Genomic DNA, 17,520 nt, shown 5'->3' on the forward strand with positions numbered 1-17,520 from the left:
ATGTGTGAAGGCATATATAAAGTTCCTTTATCCCTTATTCTCAGATTTTAACATATACAGAAGGATAATTCATTAACTTATCTTCAGGCAAAACCTTTTTTTTTTTTTTTTACCTGATATGTTAATATTAGCAAACTTTAGGCCTGACTTTCTTAGCAGATTGTCGTATCTCCACTAAATTTTCCATTTGCAATATAAAGCACTGTCAGGGATATTTAACACTCAAATAATCAGACTTCAAATTACACATAAATTACTTTCCATTAGCTTTTAGGAGCTGTCAGTGTGTACCTCAAAAATCAAACAGTTAATTGTGATAGAGAAGTTGACATTGCACAGGTTCATAGATGTGAGGTTAATATTTTGGGCAGGATTTCCTGAGATGTTTTCCTAATTACTCTTTGGTAACTAGGTGATCAATGTTATCTTTCAGTGCAGCATCATTATCAGTAAAAAGATTTTAGTTACCATGAAATTTTGCTTTCCTCTGCTTTGCTCTCTTTACATGATCTGCAGATCATTCCTTTTGTCCATGTGTAGGAAATGACTAAATGGGCTGGCTTCAAAGCTGCTTTTTAATAGCCAAACTGTTCTTTGTTCTTTATGGGGGGGCTTTACATAACACTTTTTTGATTCAGCTGGCTCTTTGCATTCTATGCACTTACTTTGGCTTTGATTTTTTTTTTAATTATTTTTTAAGGAAAATTAGTAAGATTGAGCTGTTTTGCTTTGATTTGTTCACGCAAATACTCCACAACTAGAGCTGTAAGGCATTGAGTATGATTCTGCTGTGATCTGTCTTTCATTCATAAAATTATAAAACACGGTAACCAAAGGAAAACCAGTTGGTTAATGTCAGCTACTGCAGACCATAGTTTTGGAAAAACAGACCACAGTTTTTGAACTGTCATTTCCTTTTGTGCTATGGTCCAGTGGGGATCTCCTGAATTGCTGTAGGAAAGAGGTTAGTTGGGGAAACTGAGGACAGCGCTGCCCACTTAAGCTGCCATGCATTTCACTGTGATTGATGCATCTACAAACATCCTTGCAGAAAGCAGTTTTAGCTTAAATAGTCAAATCTCCATTAAAGCATACTGGTCTCTGTATGGATCTGCTTTGTAAGGAGAAGTTTTGTGTCTTCCCTATGATCTTTTCCTAGTAATGCCTCTCTTTTCATCGGTTCAGAGCCTGCCATGCCCTCAGGTCACACTTCTCCAGCTGACGCTGAGAAGGATTACCAGCAACAGCAACTCCAAGACCCTTTCTGCCCCTATGTAGGGGCACTGCTTATCAGAAACTGAAGGCTCAAATTCATAATGAGCGTGCAGTTACCTGTCTAGGAGCTCTGGGACTCTGGTAATATTCTGACTATGCCGGAGGATCCAACTCTCCTTTGAAGTAGGTAGTCTATATGTGTTCCACAGTTCAAGCCTTGTTTGAAAGCTTGGCTATCGATACAGAAAGCACGTGAAAGGCTAAGATGTCCCTTGGGCTTGTGTTTGATACTACTGTATATTGTGGTAATATCCGCAACCCGCTGTTTTAATTGGAGGCCTTTTATAACCTCTGCACTAGGCTGGATCTTTTAAATAGATGCACATTTCAGCCGGAAATTAAGCTAACCCTTCCACTCAGCTGACCTATCTTCATGTTCTCACATTTTAAGGTGGTTTCACTTCCACTTAATCAGCTGCCTGTTAATACTTGTCCAGCATCCTTTGTAAGGCAAAGGTCCCTTTGTAAGCAACTTGATGGAGTTCGGGCCTGCCCTCTTGTATGCACTGTATGTCACACAGACTGAGATAGAAGAGCCTGTTGCAGAAGGTGACTCCTGCTTCATCTTTGGCATCTTTCAGCATGTTGTATTTCAGTAGAAGTAACACTGCACTCTTGAGCACTGTGCATGCTGTCCTTCCTAGGGGCGTTTGATGTGTGTGACTCCATAGGACAGTCTGACTCTGAGGGGAGTTCCTCTTGTGATACCATGCCAGTTTTCTGTTCTGCAGCTGGAAGCCTCTGTTGCTGTCGAATCCGTAATTGAATTCATCACAGTATTTAAGAATACCCTTCTTTGGCAGTGCGTACAAACACTTCAGAAGCAGGACCCTGCCGAGCAGTAACTGGATAAGGGCACTGTCCTAGTGTGAAGGCCACATTCCATGGCTGTTAGCTCTTGACAGGCTTTACTAAATGCTCTGTCTTTTTCTGGCCATGATAGTTTTCTTTTCCAGCAGATCTCATTTGAAATGGCAGAGGTAGCAGCAGAAGAGAGAGATTCCCATGCCTGAGCAGGGGAATGCAGTCCCATGGAGTCAGAGGCAAGAAAGTTTAGGATGGATGACAGGCGGATGACATGCAAGGATCAGCTTTTCATTTTGTTTCACATTCACTGTGGCTGCCAGGACTGAGAAAAGCAAATAGGCAGCACTCTTTGAAGTGATGACCCTTGTGGCCACACTTCTGGAGAAGAGGACAGCACAGTTTGTGCTGTGACTGACCTGTCAAATGTGTGCCTTCCCCTGCTTTGCTGATGTGAGGTCCCATTGCAGGTCTGCCTTAACACACAGTCTCCAGTTACCCTTCTGTCTCTAACCGATTAGACCAATAATTTAAACTTTTTTTTTTTTTCTACTTTAAGCAGGGGCCATAAATGTTCCTTAAAGTTAGGAGGGGAATGGATTATTCAAATAGCTAAGCTTCTTGCTATGCTCTTAAATTCTATTTCAGCAAATGATGTTTTTTTCCACCAACATTATTCATTTTATGTGTTGAATTATTTCAGCAAATAACTCTTGGTCTGCAGGGTGCTATAGACAGTTAACTGAGAAATTTTGATATTCAAACTGATTTGTGGGACACATGACTCATATGGTGTAGTTTTTATTCGCAGATTGGGAGTAATTATTAAAAAAGAAATCAGGTGGAGATGCAGACAATACTGTACTAATTAAAAGTTTGCATTTTATGAGTTGTTTTCATAAGTAATCAAGTGTAAGTTTGATGAGCAGCAAATACAAATAAAGTGTCCATGTAATGAAAACACATTTGATGAAATATTTGTATGAACATTTGTTTTTCTTTGTTCTATTTGTCTCTTGGTGTAATTTTCTCTTTAAAATATATATTGCTGCTTATGTGAGGTTAGTTTGGTTAGAAAAGAAACTTGTTCTATGCTTGCATGTTAAGTAGAAGTTATACCAGGTCTCTGTACGGAGACTTTGATAAATAAGCAGACAGTTGTAGCTGAAATGCTGTGCTGATCAGATTAATATCTTGTACTAGTCTTAGAGAATTTCTGTTTTACAGCATTTGAAGCTGATTCCAGGCAAGATAGAAATAGTGATAAGGAATTTCCTGAGGGAGAAATCCGTTTAGCAGTGACTATTATATATCAGAAAAGAAACAAGTACTTCCCGATCTCCTGTAATACATTTTAAAAGGATTTTGTCAATATTGTTCAGGTAATTTGCATACCTGATTGTAAGAAAAGCTGGAAACTAAAGGATTATTATTTATTGAGCTGGAAACTTAATGATTGCTTCTGCTAACAGTATCTTGGTTGGAATCTGAACAATACAAATGCAAATGAAAACTCCCTTGCAAAAATGAGAGCTTCATCAGTGCGGAAAAAATTAACAAAATTACTTATAAATGAATAATACAGGATAGAATATATTCCTTTCTGTAGTACTGGAAATTTTGCTGTTTCTGGTTGTTAGTCAAACCTCAGCTGTCACGCCTGCAGCAATGTAAATGCAGGGAATACTAAATATCTCAAATAGTGTGTTCAGTCAGGTGTGAGGAATGGAGAGCCCAAAGGAAGGCGTTTGGCCCAGCTTGGGCTGCCCTCTCTGGGGCTGCTGGGCCTGTGGGATGGTGGGGCTGGGCCTTCCTGGCCTGGCTGAATGTTCTGGGGCTTTTGGGCTGACTGTCCCTGGGTGCAGCCTGATGGCTGTATCGGTGGGCTGTGTCAGTGGGCTCTGCCCTCTCATCGTGCGTGGGCTGCCCATTCTCAGGAGGCCATGGCCGTGGGGGCCAGCGCACAGCAAGGGCCTGCGCTGCCCTTAGGGGCTCCATGTGGGTGTGGGCCCTGGGTGCTGAACAGGGTGGCTGGCGAGGAAGAACTGGCTTGCAAGAACTGCTAAGGCATTACAGTCCCCACCAGAGCACTCTGTGTGAGCTACCTCGATGTAAAATGTGAAAAAGTCTCACTGGAAAATTATAGCTTATTTGATCTGAAATACTTCAAATTGTCCTCACTACATGGCAGGCTTGCCATCCAGGGGATCTGTGCCGAATATCGTTTGGTAAATTGATACTTGTAGGCCTAAGAAAATTTTCTTGACAGAACTTTGACTAGAGATGTTGACTTTGGATAGCTTTAGTTTTAGTATTTTCATAAGTATTCTAATTTGTCTTTCCCCTTTCTCTCTGCTGCTTCCCATTTGTGTTCCTAAGTAGCTCTGTGTGAAAAAATCTGTTAAATTTGCACTGGACTAAACCCAACAGCGCAGAGTATGGAACACTTCAATCTTAGATTTTACTCAGATGCAAAAACTTTACTTTGATACATCATCTAAACACTTCTAAAATTCTTATGCTTAATGAAGCCACGCTGGAGTTAATGAGAGCAGAATCTGACCCAGTGTCAACTAACAAAACAACACTGCCTTACAGGATCCACTTCTACCATTAATTTCTGTGTAATGTTTAAGACCAAAGGCAAATGGGTGAATACATTAAGCAAAGAGAAACAGAAAGGTAATCTATTAAACCTTAGATGGATAAATTATGTATTTTTTGCAATGCCTATAGCTTAATGTGTACTTACCTTGCTTTGCAGAAGGAGCATGTTTGGTAAGCAGACAAAACATTATTGAAAGAAAGTAGCTCTAGCAGTACCTAACGATACATTTCAGGTACCTTAACTGCCTGTGCAAACATGAATCGATAAAGCCTCCTCAGTTCCCTGTGAAAAGCACTGCAGCTAGCCGAAAAGCTATATCCCTTTCAAAAGGTACATTTGAAGCACAGAGGACTTAAATGTTTTTGCCATCTCGTGATGGTGGACCAGGGTCAGGAGTAGCAACAGTCTTGTTTTTTTTTTCTCCCATTTTTTTCATCTCATAATTAGACAACATTGCTCTAACCAGCTTCTAACAAACCCAGAGAGACAAGGCAGCAAAGTAATCACATAGATATAATTGTTACCTGTGCTATAGTTTCTGATTGGCATCTAACTTGCAAAAATCCGGTCTTCCTTTGCTCCCTTCAGCTTACAATGCGAGAATAGTACATAGGGAGTTCAGGGAGAATGGGAACTATGGTAGACCTTCAAACTTTAGTAACATCACTGAAAAAAACTGAGTAAATTGTGCAACATTTGACTTGGAGCAATCATTTTGTGGTGCTCTTTCAAATATATTTTTTTTCTGGATGGTTACTCAGCGTTTCTCTTATTTCCGATTAAAGCCGTCTTGTCTCATGTTCTCAACAATGTACAATTTTTCATTTCAAAACAGGTCTTTCCTGAGATCACTGTGCTGCTTTTTGGTTTCCAGATTATTGAACTGATTTAAATGTGCCTAGTGCCCGACTACCTAGCATTATATTTTTGATTGTCCTTCTGTCGTCTTTATGCATCTGAGAAGTGCCTTCCACTGATGATTAAACAGTCTGGATTGCAAATGCCTACCCGAAAACTGATGATAAAATGACTCTTTATATGCATGATAGTACCTTTGAGTAAATAGCTACTCTGATGACTAAACAATCTGGAGTGCAAATGCCTGCCTGAAAACTGATGGTAAAATGACATTTTATACTTGTGATAGTACCTTTGAATGAAAAGCTGCTCCAGCAGTATCTTAACTAAATGTGCTACTTTAAGAAAAAACAGATGTCACTCAGTGTTGTGAGGGCACTGTTGTGTGTTTTTGTTGTGTGTGTTTTGTTGTGTGTTGTGTGTTTTTGGTATAGGTCAGTTGTAGGTGTTGATGATGCAGCACTGTATCTCAATATAGCTGAAGAGGTAACTCAGCAATTCTGATTTTGGCTCCTGTTTTGCCTCCTCATATTCCAGGGAAAAAAAGAATAATTCTAACCTGAAAGTTCTTTCTGATTTTAGCTCTAAGTTTCTGGTAGGTCTGGGGAAAATACGTCAATTAGTTTTTCCCCTATCTGTTTAACTTACCAAAAAATTCACTCATGGATGATAAAATATAAAACTTCCTCTGATGGTTGGATGGAGTCCTCAGCTAGGACAGGTAATTCTTTCAGAAATGAAGAAATTTGTTTATAAAGGAACTATAAATTACTGTGTGTATGTTGAAGATTCATTGCTTTTGATTAGATGGAGAGCCCAATGCTCTGCTCCTGAATGGACAGCAGAGTCAACAAGAAAGGTTTCCCTGCCCTGGCAAGCAAAGGACACCCCACAGAGTGGTGGAAAGCAGGCAGCCAGATAGGACTCCCAGTCTCCCTGTGGTTTCTGCTATGGAGCTGGATAAAAATGGGGAGGCAAGCACTGCTTTGGCAACAGAGCGACCCTCCAAGCTAGTGAGAGAATGCCCATGCACTGAAGATGGTGAAAAGAGGTAATGAAACCTACAGTAATGACTTCCCAGAGCTTCCTGACTCCCCTGCTTGTATTTCAGCAAGTGACTTGCTGACTCCAGGATTAAAGAGCTGCAGGAAATACTGAGAGTGGCTATGTGGAAAGGCTGACTGAGTCACACAGGCAAATGCAAACTGAAAATAACAGATATGTGGTCTGAGGACATTTGCTGTAAAGAGAATGATTTTAGAGAAATGAGTTAGGAAGAAAGTTATAAGGGGTCACAAAGATCTCCTTTGTTCCTTGCCAGGAAGCTTTTTCGGAAAAGGGATGTATAGGTTTGCATTTTGTTTGCTAAATGTCACCTCATCACGGACCTGAAGGAGAATCAAGATGAGTTAGGTTGGATCTGATGCTGCATCTGTAAATTGAGATTGTACTGGAGTTTGTTTTACATCAGTGATGTTCCTGATAATATTTTAGCTGGCTAGATTAACAAAAAAATGTCAGCGTGAGTGGGAAAAGAACAACCTATAGGAGGCTTTGCTTATTTTGATCTGTGAACAGTGCAGTACTACAGAAGCAGTCAGTCATTATAGCAGCCAGGAGGCACTGTGTTTTGTGCTCATCCATGTTGGCTGGACTTCTTCTCTAGGTGCATAAGACTCTTTCGGAGAGCTGGTGTCTATTTCTCTACCAGCTGGTCCGTGAATAGCAGCCACAGTGAGGGAGTACTGACATGCTCGCAGCTGGGATAGGAACTCGTTTGTTTTTGCATGTGGCTCTTGACTGTAATGAGGTGAGGAACATGCCACTGTGGACACGTGATTGAGAGCAGATACTAAGGTTTGGTGATTTCTCTCTTCAGTAAGAACAAAGAATAGCAAACCTCAAGGGAGTTTTTACAATAAGGTATCTCCTAGAGATGCTTGGGCCGTAATTCATACTGTTTCTAAAATTTAGAAAAGTTTTTTTTTTTTTTTTTTTTTTTTAATAAATTTGTTTGGCTTAGATCTTGATGTACCTATCTGCATGCCACATGAACACTGAATCAGCTCTGAATTGGTATTCTGTTAGAATTCTGGAAAACCTCAAACAATCCCAAACAATTTTCTGGGTCAATTTGGAAGAGATGGTTTAACAGTTTGTGCCCAGTTGTTCTGCATTCTTCAGAGAATGGCAGCCTTTTGTGTATAGCATCATTTAGATACCTCCAGGGATATGAAACATTTATGCTTGTGGAAATGAATCCCATACATGATCTAAGAAAACAAGTGACTGTATTTTTATGTACCTGTCTAGTACATATAAAATTTGCCAACTTCCACATAAGCCAGGGGTAGGCTATTTTTTTTTTCATATGTGGCACACCAGAAATCTTACATAGTAAAGTTATCAAACCAAGAGGGGCTACTTCTGTGATTCATGTGCACATGCTATGATTCCTGTTCCAATCTTCAATTAAATCATTTTTCTGTCAATCTGCGGTAATATGGTTTTTATCTGAGTTTCTTACTTGTAAATCTGATAACTGAAAAGCAAATTAAGTACATGTGTTAATTAGTGGGCTGGTCTCCCCATGAACTTTGAGAAAGTATTATTTTTGGAGTAAATGAATAATCCCTGAATCACTTCAGTTGTTGACATGACATTGGTGCATTATTTAAGCGAAGGTTGTTTGGTGAGGATGGCATTTGTGAAGGAGACAAAACAATACTTTGAAAGCATTAAAATGAGCAGTTGTAACAGCACTGACTGGTTTTGCTCTTCCACCCAGATCAGTTATGCTGTATAATTGTCATTTTAATGGATGACTGTTTTCCTTTTATATAAGCATCCAGGTATTTTAGAAAGTAATCCACCAGCCTTAGTGAAACTGGTGGCCTTCTACTACTCCCAGGAGACAAATGCTCCTGAAGGTCTGTTATAGCCACACTGAATCATTAGGTGAGTTTTAAGAATCTTCCTCATTTCACACTCTCAGCATGCAGATCATGTATCATGCCAGGTGCAGAATCAATGTCTCTACTCATTTTTCACAGCAATATTATTTGTCATCACAGAGGCTGTAGAGATACTTGAGAGAGAACCAATTTGAAACTGAACAGATAGATGAAACACTGAAATACTCCTGTTCTGGTGCTGCTTAAGAGTTCTTAAGATGGACGTGCTGCTGTAGTCATATAATGCTTTACTACAGACAGCTTCCCTGAAGTGACAACAAATGGGATTATTGTGCTTTAAGTAAGTAGCAAGTGGTATAGTCCTGTCTTTCCATGCATGAAGTCTTTCAGTTCACGTACAAACATGTTAGTACAAAATGCAACAAGGGATAAGGTGGGCTTAAGCAGAGAGCCTACCTTAAGTGTGCAGTATAACCAGAGTTGTTAAAATCTTTTGATGCTTCTTTGTGATCATTATCAAGCCAATTTATAACACTTCATAACTAATGAATATAGTATCATAAACAGAAGATTTTGGCTTTCTCTTATGAGGTGATAGTATGGACAGGATTGAGTTTAAGATCATAAGCCTCCTATATTTCTGTACAGCTCCTGAGCCTTGGATGCGCGTATATGAGAGTTGAATGACTCCTAAGGAGCAGAAGTATTCTGGTGTTTAGTGGGTGTGTTCAAGCCCAGAGGTGGAGTTTGGGTTTTGGTACGGGATATTACCATCTTGTCTTCATCACGTCACATAGATCTCTGTGCTTCAGTGATTTAGAAGGTTCCATTTCTTTAAATCAGCAAGCTCGTAGGACCTATGAGTAATATCATTTCTTTTCTTTCCAGATGTTGCAGGGATGGAACTAACAATTAAATGACAGAAGATTTGTTCTTGGCCACATGTCTTTTGATGACAGTTGCCAAATGCTTTTGAAATCTGAGCTATTTCGAGGGGTTTACTTTGCATTAAATACAGCCCTTCTGTTCTGAAATGAGCTAATAAGATGAGTGGAATAAACCCTGCATGCAGAATTTGGAGGAGCAAACATTTTTTCCCCTGTGAATTCTTTGTCCGAAATAGAAATCTAAGAGGAAAATCTTTCCCATCCAGATTGATTAATGCTAAGGACAAATGCTGGAAATGGTGATGAAGTGCCTGTGTTACGCACAGGAGCAGAACCTGTTCTCTTCCGTGTGTGCAAAAAGTATTTTTGATGGTGATCTTGCAGTCAGGTGTACTTGTTCCTGAGAAAGGTGTGACTGACATGGGAGAATGACCAAGTCTCTGTCAGGCGCGTTGGCAGTACCTGCAGTGGCTGTAGAGCCAGCCCCTTCCCTGCTTCCTTTCAGCCAGTTAATGTTTGCGTAGCCCAGGCTGCGGCACCTCCGGCAGGAGAGGCGGAGAGGCAGAGAGGCAGGTGTCTCAGCACCGAGCCTTCCCCGTCTCAGCAGCTCCCACGACTGCATCATTTGACTTTAGGGAGCGGGGCTCTGGGTGAGAGGGGGACAAAGGAGTCCTCCAGTAATTATTTGGCTTAACCCCACACAGAAATGGAACAGTTCTGATGTATCGGACGTGTTTGGAATTGCTAAAAAGATTTCTCAGGCATCCCTAACCAGAAGCTTTGTTTCCTACAATAAATGGTACGCACAGTTCAGAATTGATCTGTTTAGATGCTGCCCCCTGGTTAGCTCTGCTGTACAGAGTTCAGCTGGAGCTGTCACTGAATGTTTAAGAGTTTGTCCAAGCTAAAAATAAAAATAAAAATAAGGTGCTCTCTGAGAATAATATATTATAAAGCTTTTTCCACTTCCCCTTTGTTTCCAGATAAGGCTTTAGTATCACAGAGGCTTCCAAGCACAGAGCTCCAACTGAGTAGCTTTGATTAAGGAAAAGTCCCCATCCTTTGAGGAACTGTATGCAATAAATATATATTTTTAAAGTACAATGTAGCTGTGTTTGCTGCAGATAAGATTTTTTTTTTTTGACATTTCTTTCAACAAAAGCTTAGGAGCAAAAGTGTCTGTCTGTAGCACAAGCATCATGTGCAGGTCTCAGTAATGGATATTTATTGTGCTAACAGTACTCTGAAGCAGAGAAAGCATGTTCAGCTGTATGTGTGTTCTGAGTCCCTTGTCCAGATTATTCTACTGAGTAACTTAATGTATTGGCATTTCCTCTGAAAGTTATTTTTTGGCAGATAAAGAAAGCATATACGTATACAGAAATCTAATTTTCTGGCTGGGCAAAAGGCTAGAAAAACAGGGTGTGTCTGGATCTGTTTTGTTTGGTTATTAGTATTCAGTATTTTTCCCCCTTTTAAAATGTCCAATTCAAATGTCAGTTCATTCTTCTCTATTTCCTGCCCTTATTCAACTAGACTTCCAGACCAGGCTTAATTAACTTCAAGACCTTTTCTGCCAGCCCCTATAGTTACAGCCTTTTCCTGGAACATTTCCATTGTTATGCTCTCCGTGTGTTGTGAGATGATACAGATGATATTATTGCTACTTTTATGAATTTACAATGACCCTTTCAGTATTTTTACTTACAGCTACTTACAGCTTAGCTTTTGGAGTCAGGAAAAGCTCAGTTTTGAATCAAAATAAAACCAGGGAAGCAAATTTCCAGCTTAAAAAGCCGATGAAGTGGAGCTGGAAAGCTTGGAAATGCAGTCCTTAGACACAGGGAAGCTTCAAAAGATGAGGAAAGCTGTTGTAAGTTTTATGACAGACTTTAGAGCTAGACTGTTTTCTCTAAGGTTTCGTTTCCATGTGGAAATTACTGTGATTTAACACAGTGTTGTGTTTTGCTCCATTATCTGTGCACTGGTTTAAGTAGGTCATTAATCTAATGAATTTCACAACCCCAGTCCAGAGGCAATGAGGAAACCCCCCACCTAAGCCAAGCTTCCTTCTTGAAACAAACCACAGCTGTGGTAGGTGCTGTAAGATGTGAGGGCAGGAGTGGCCTTGTTGCAGGGCAGGCGGTGCTGTTGTTTGCACCTGATGGGGTCTCTGTGAAAGGGGTCTCTGTGAAAGTGATAAAACTGAGAGCTGGGGGCTTTCACCTGGCTGACCCAGGGAGTTTTCTGCTTCTATGTCTTTGCCAGTGGCACCGTGATGGTGATAGAGCCTCGCTGCTGCTGCTGCCCTGCTGGGGCTTGGCACAGTGAGCACCCCCGGGGAGCAAACGGCTTTAAAGCAACCTGACTGCTGGGGAAGCTCTTGTTCCCAGCGGAGCCGCGCTTCGCGGGTTTGCTGTCTGAAGCTGAAGGACAGCTGGAGATACTGCTTAAGCTGAGGTGGGAACTCTGACTCTGTTAGTGACTACCTAAGTGGAACGTTTATTTTCCCCATTGCTCGTATTTTGATTGTGACTACTGAAAATGCTTTTCTCATATGAATGAAGCCTTCATCTCCATGTAAGGAAGCTGAAGACCAGTCCATAAAAGGCAGGTAATAAAGCTTACCATTTCACAGCAGGAAAATGACACGATATATTCCCAAGAGAAATGCGCCTCTTTCTTCCTGTTGGAAGCTTAAGTCACCTCCAAGTGCAGTTACTGGACAGTGCAACAATATTAATCCTAAACTTTTACCAAGGCTGCTGCTGGCAAACCTAGTGTACAAAGCAAGTGTGTTTGTCCCCGTTATCATCTTTGTATAATGAACCCATCCATGCTTTTTGTGCTCTCTGCCTTGCTTCTCTGTTTCCTTGTGGATATGTGCTTTAGCTGGAGTGCATCTGGATGACACTACAATATGCACAGTGTAGCAATATTTGTTTATGTTTTAATGACAGCATAAAACCCCCTATCACTAACAGAACTGAATAAATAGGCAGTATATACTATTTAATTGTAAGTTTGGATTCACAGATTAGGTGGTGAAAAAAAAAGAAACCTTATTAGTAGTAATAAGGGGTGGGCCTAACCCTAACATGAGTAAACTGGTTCTCTGGCAGACAAATCCTATTTATCTGAAAGACAGTGACAATAAAATCCAGTCAGATACTGCAAATCTCTGAATACAGGTGTAGGACTGGAGGAGGGGGAAGTACCCCACAAAAAGAAGGGGGAAGCTAACCTAAAGCTCTGTGCCAGTCAGGACTGTCTGTGAAGCTAAACCTAACACAGGAACAATCCACATCAATGGCAGGATTTCCTATCATTCGCAGGACAGCAGCATTAGGCCCTTAGTCTTCTCAAGCAGCATGTTTTAAGGTACGCTTTGCACTCCTAGAGAGGATTTCCAGACCACAAATTCGTAACAGATAGCATCATAAAAGGAAGGGGAAAAGGAAGACTGATCCTACCGAAGCATTGCTCAGAAATGTGGACAAAGACAGCAGAATGTGACTGTAATCTCCAGACATACTGTGGAAGTGGAATTTCCCTTTATACTGCCCTACATAATGAGGACAAGGGCTGGTGTGCGCTGCAGATAGCACACCTTGTGCCCGATGAACATCACAAGGTGACAGGAGGACTGTTCTCATGTTGCAGGGCCAGGAGCGTTGCTGCTCATTGGTGAAGGCTGCCAGTGGGTTTTTTAAAGGAATATGTAATAGAAACAGAGGGCCTTTTCTCCTCAAGTTTTGGCAAAAGATGGTTGCAAAATCCCATAGGAACAGGAGGGTTATGATGACAACTAGACTGAGACAAGAATGCTGTTGTTCTGGGATTTTGAATCATGAAGAGAAACCCTGCTGAACTTAAAAGGTGTCTGCTTTAGATCTACCTCTGACTATGGTGGTGCTCTATTCAGGTGTCATTTGTGACATTTCAGAAAGCAATGTTAGGGCAGAAGAATACTCCTTCCACTCCACTCGTCCTTTGGAAAGGTGTCCTGCAATTTCTGCACTGTGTACTAGGTGAGCATGCTTGTCTTTCCTCTGAAAAATCAGTTAGTTTTCACTATTAACTCTGGACCCTTTCATGAAGGTTGCTTGATAACACTTTCACATGTAGCTCCTAATCTTTTGTAAGACAGTTTTGCTCTCTCTCACAAAAATACTTGTCTGGAGATAAGTTTGCCAGAGTGTCCATCCACCTGCTTGCCTCTTTGTGATTTACTGATTGTAAATCTTGGTTACACTTAGAGTACCGAGTCTGAAGCAGGCAGTGTAAACACCTACAATGGATGGATAAGTTTCCCTCTGTGTCCTTCTCTGAAAAACACTGAGCTTTTGAGCTTTTCCAGTTCTTGTGGGCTTTAATTAAACATGTTTAGGGGCATGGCCCTAAGTCTTCTCACTGCCTGCCCAACAGGTGTGTATGGCAGTGTGTGTACAAAACAGACTCAAGGCACAGATAGCATCCATCTCAATAGTGTGCTACAGGGAGAGCGTGCATAAAATACTCAGCAAAATCTTACAAGCAACACATAGCTTGTTTCATGCTTATCGACAGATCTGAAATTCATATTAAGAGGAGTGAAGCTCAGGCTCTTACAGAATGAAAAGGCTGACTTACATCCCTGTACGGAAGAACCATAAGCAGGATCTTGGCAAATTTTTATTGAACTTTTTGTATTTTGAGACCAGACTCATTGCAGAATTTAGGAGGCAGGTGGAAGGTGTGTGGTGAGTGATGTGCATTAATTTTGCACATTGTCAATTGCGGCGTTAGCCCTGCTGGTGGGTTTCCTGGGCCTGCAGTGGGGCTGGTACTGAATCCCTTATGGCAGACAGGCCCTGAGCAGGATGCCTGCCAGGTTCTTGGCAGTGAAAATGGGGGCTCCTGATCATGACTCCGTGTGGTACCCCAGTGCCTTCTGCCTTCTGTGTTTGCAGTACCCGAGGAGGCCTCTTGAATGCAGTAGGGCACAGAAGGGAAGTCAGCAGCTGGATCAAGTTAACTCACCCTCATTGTGGGCCAAACTAGTATCCAGCTGGGGATGTACTAAGGTTTGTTCTCCTAATTCAAATTCTGGTCAGCTTTAAAAGGTGTGTGTGGGGGGGATTTTTACACAACTTTTACTGTAGTGACTGTGAGCTGGTCATCTCTCTTTGTCCTAGCAAAGCTCCAGTTTACACAAATAATCATCACTCTTTGATGTGTTCTAAAGTAGAAGGGAAACCAGTGTATCAGTGGGGAACTGGAGGGGATTTTTGATTTGTAAACATCCAAGGATAACAAAAGGAAAGGCACTGGTTTTAAAAAATGCACCAAAACATTTTTGTTTTCAACAAATTTCTCACAAATAGAAAACCTCTTATTTTCTCTTTGGCACTAACACTTAAGCCTCTGAATTAAACTTCTGGAACCTGAGTAAAAAAAGAATTATGGACAAGTGACAAAAATAACCACTAAGATCACTTACAAAAAGCTCAGTTGCTAGAAATAATCAATTATCTCTATTCTGTGAACTTCTGCCTTTTTAGAAAAAATATTATCTGGACAGATACAAGCTTATAGTTCTGTAAGCATGTAAACAGACCAAAATAAAATGAAGTTTTTCTATTTTTCATTTGAAATATTAATTGAAACACCGATTTGTGGATGTGCAGTGCAATCCTTTGTTCCACACAGCTATAAATCAGGGGAGCATCTAAACCATAACCAGAGATTTTCACCTATATCCTGTTTTCAGCTGTTTCATTCAACAGAGGCAGGATATGAAACAAACCCGTGTTTTGGCCACAAACCTGTTAACTGTTTAGGTGGAACCTCCTTTGTCTAAGCTTTCTCTTTAGCACTGAACCCAGCCGATAGCTCTGTGCAAGCTACAGGTTACTGAATGGCACAGAGCTGTCTCGTGGCTTACTTTCAGAGTCAGCATTTGCTTTAAAATGTTTAAGAAACAGTTTTATGATCTTACGTTAAAGAGCAAGGCACTGGGAACTATTTCTCGGTGCAGTGCAGCTCTAGCACTCTGAAAAATAAACCCGTTCTGTGGACAAAGCAGGAAAGAGTCGTTGAGTTTATCTTTTGCTTTTGTTTCGTTTGTTGTATTGTTTGTAAGTTCACATACATTTCTCCAGTATGCTACACTAGTCTAAGGCTTTCATATGCTAAATTAAAGCTGTGTCCCTTTCTCCTGATGGTCACCCGCCCCCCACCAGCCTGCGCGCGCGTTTTTTTTATGGATAAGAAGTAACTCCTGGAGATACCTCAGATGAATTGCAAGTCAGCATTTCTGTGACATGTTTCTGGTATATTGGGTGTTGTTACAAGGCACAAATTCACCTGAGGTGAGAACCTTTTGTAAATCATTGGAGTATCCTTGCTTTTGTCTAATATTTTTTCCTACATGAATGTCTATAACACCGTCTGCTTTCACAAATGCTGATACGATGATTTATAATCAGTGGAGGCAGGAACGCATCGATTAACTACACCTTCATTAACTGCAGTAGCAACCAACTTTCAGTGCTTTCAATAGCTGAGAATGGAACAGATTTTCTCACAGAAATTCATCTTCCATAGCTTTTTTCCTTGCATTTCTTTCCTTCCTTTATCTTTATTACAGTGTGACAACCAGCACTGCAAGGTGCTGTGCACACTGACAGCCCCACTATTGCAGACTAGAATTCTTAGACAAAAAGCAGTATCGGTTCATCTCTTATGCAGAAATGCTTAGTCTCTGCAAGCTGTACAGCAAACTTGTTAGCTCAGGGGCTTGCTATGCTGTCTGCAGGAAAAGATAAACCTTTTCAACTAAATTTTTGTGTCAAGCCAGTTTGTGAAATACCTTGCCAGAAAAAAAAATTGGTTTGTTTTGGACCTCTGAGCTCAAGAAACTTCTAAGGGAAGTAAACAGGGGCTGTTAAACCTGCTAGTCTGAGGTTGGGACTTAAGAGAGCAAGGCAGTGAGGTGTTTATGTAAACTCTCCCTGTAAGCCCTGAGCACCTCTCTTAGCAAGTGCGATACGCCAAAGATGGCAGGTATGTGTGGCGGCTTTCACCTCCTCTTGGCATTTTAACGATCAAGTCATAGCACCTTTGAAATAGCAAGGGCAACCCTCTTTTTGATGGAACATACTGTGTCAAGTCATAGCCCAGCATACATTTGCTAGAAACAAAACCAAGCCTGTAACTCTCCACACAGCAGGTAAAATCATCTCATAAAGGGTTTACAGGTGCAATTTGCAATATAATTTCTGTCTTTTTTTCCATATTGAATGAACATTGCAACATAATATTATAGAGCAGAACTAGAAATAAGCGATCTGGGAACATTGTGCTATAGCCCAGGAAATCTAGAAATGTTCCTCTTCCAGTGTAAATGGTGAACAGCTCTGCTGTTGTCTACGCTTATTTTTGTTTATATGATATCAGTATTAGGCCCAAAGGATGGTGTGGATAGGTATTAAATTCATAGCCAGTCCACTGTTAGTTCTTAAATTCTTTAAAATGCTAGAAGGCATTTTTGGTGGAGATAAGAAATCTTTGCAGTTAACTTCACAGCTGAAGGACAGCAAATACCGTTTATTCCTTACCTGAGTCAGAGTTGGTGGAGCTTCAGTTTGTTCCCAAATGAGGCAAACTAAAATCAACAGTATCCCGAAATGTTAAGCAGTACAAAGAAAATGAAGAACAAACAGAAAAATCCACTTCTCTTTTCGTTAAGCAATACTGGGAGTGTTCACAATCCAATCTCCAAGGTTTTCCATCTGGGAGTCAGCCTTTTCCCATCCTGCATCCCGGCATCCTGTTATTGTTCCAAGTCTTAGTAATTCAGCGAGAAAAGGGAGTGGAGGAAACAAGATAAACTTAGCCTTATTATTGCTATACCGACTTATTTGTTGCTGCCTCTAATGAGGTAGCTGAATAAAAGGAAATTGGCTCTGAGACACAAAAGTTGGTACATTATTTAGTGTCATTTTATAAAGAATTTTAGAAATTAACAAAAATGATACTTTACTTAGTGGCTGATACTTGATCAGCACAGGCTATGCCTGTTTTGCACAAACGTGATACTTTAAAGCCATTTGGAGATGTCCTTTCTGTAAGGATTTTTGTATCCACAAGCAGAAAAGCTGAAGATGTGAATGAGACCGGGCTTCTTGTA

General features: G+C 40.7%; 1 protein-coding gene across 3 annotated transcripts in view; it reads right to left on the reverse strand.

Moving 5' to 3' along the window:
• The window catches only part of CDH5 (cadherin 5), a 31,411-nt gene extending 14,244 nt beyond the window's left edge, over positions 1 to 17,167 (reverse strand). The window contains exon 1 of one of the 3 annotated variants that reach the window (XM_035336998.1): positions 16,949 to 17,167. The gene's annotated coding sequence lies outside the window, so the exon portion shown is untranslated. Of the gene's footprint in view, positions 1 to 5,211; positions 5,314 to 16,948 lie in introns of those variants that run through there. The other 2 variants (XM_035337000.1, XM_035336999.1) reach the window with 2 other exon arrangements.
• Positions 17,168 to 17,520: the final 353 nt, after the last annotated feature.

The sequence above is a fragment of the Oxyura jamaicensis genome, chromosome 11, assembly GCF_011077185.1.
Source record: "Oxyura jamaicensis isolate SHBP4307 breed ruddy duck chromosome 11, BPBGC_Ojam_1.0, whole genome shotgun sequence".
Lineage (NCBI taxonomy): Eukaryota > Metazoa > Chordata > Aves > Anseriformes > Anatidae > Oxyura > Oxyura jamaicensis.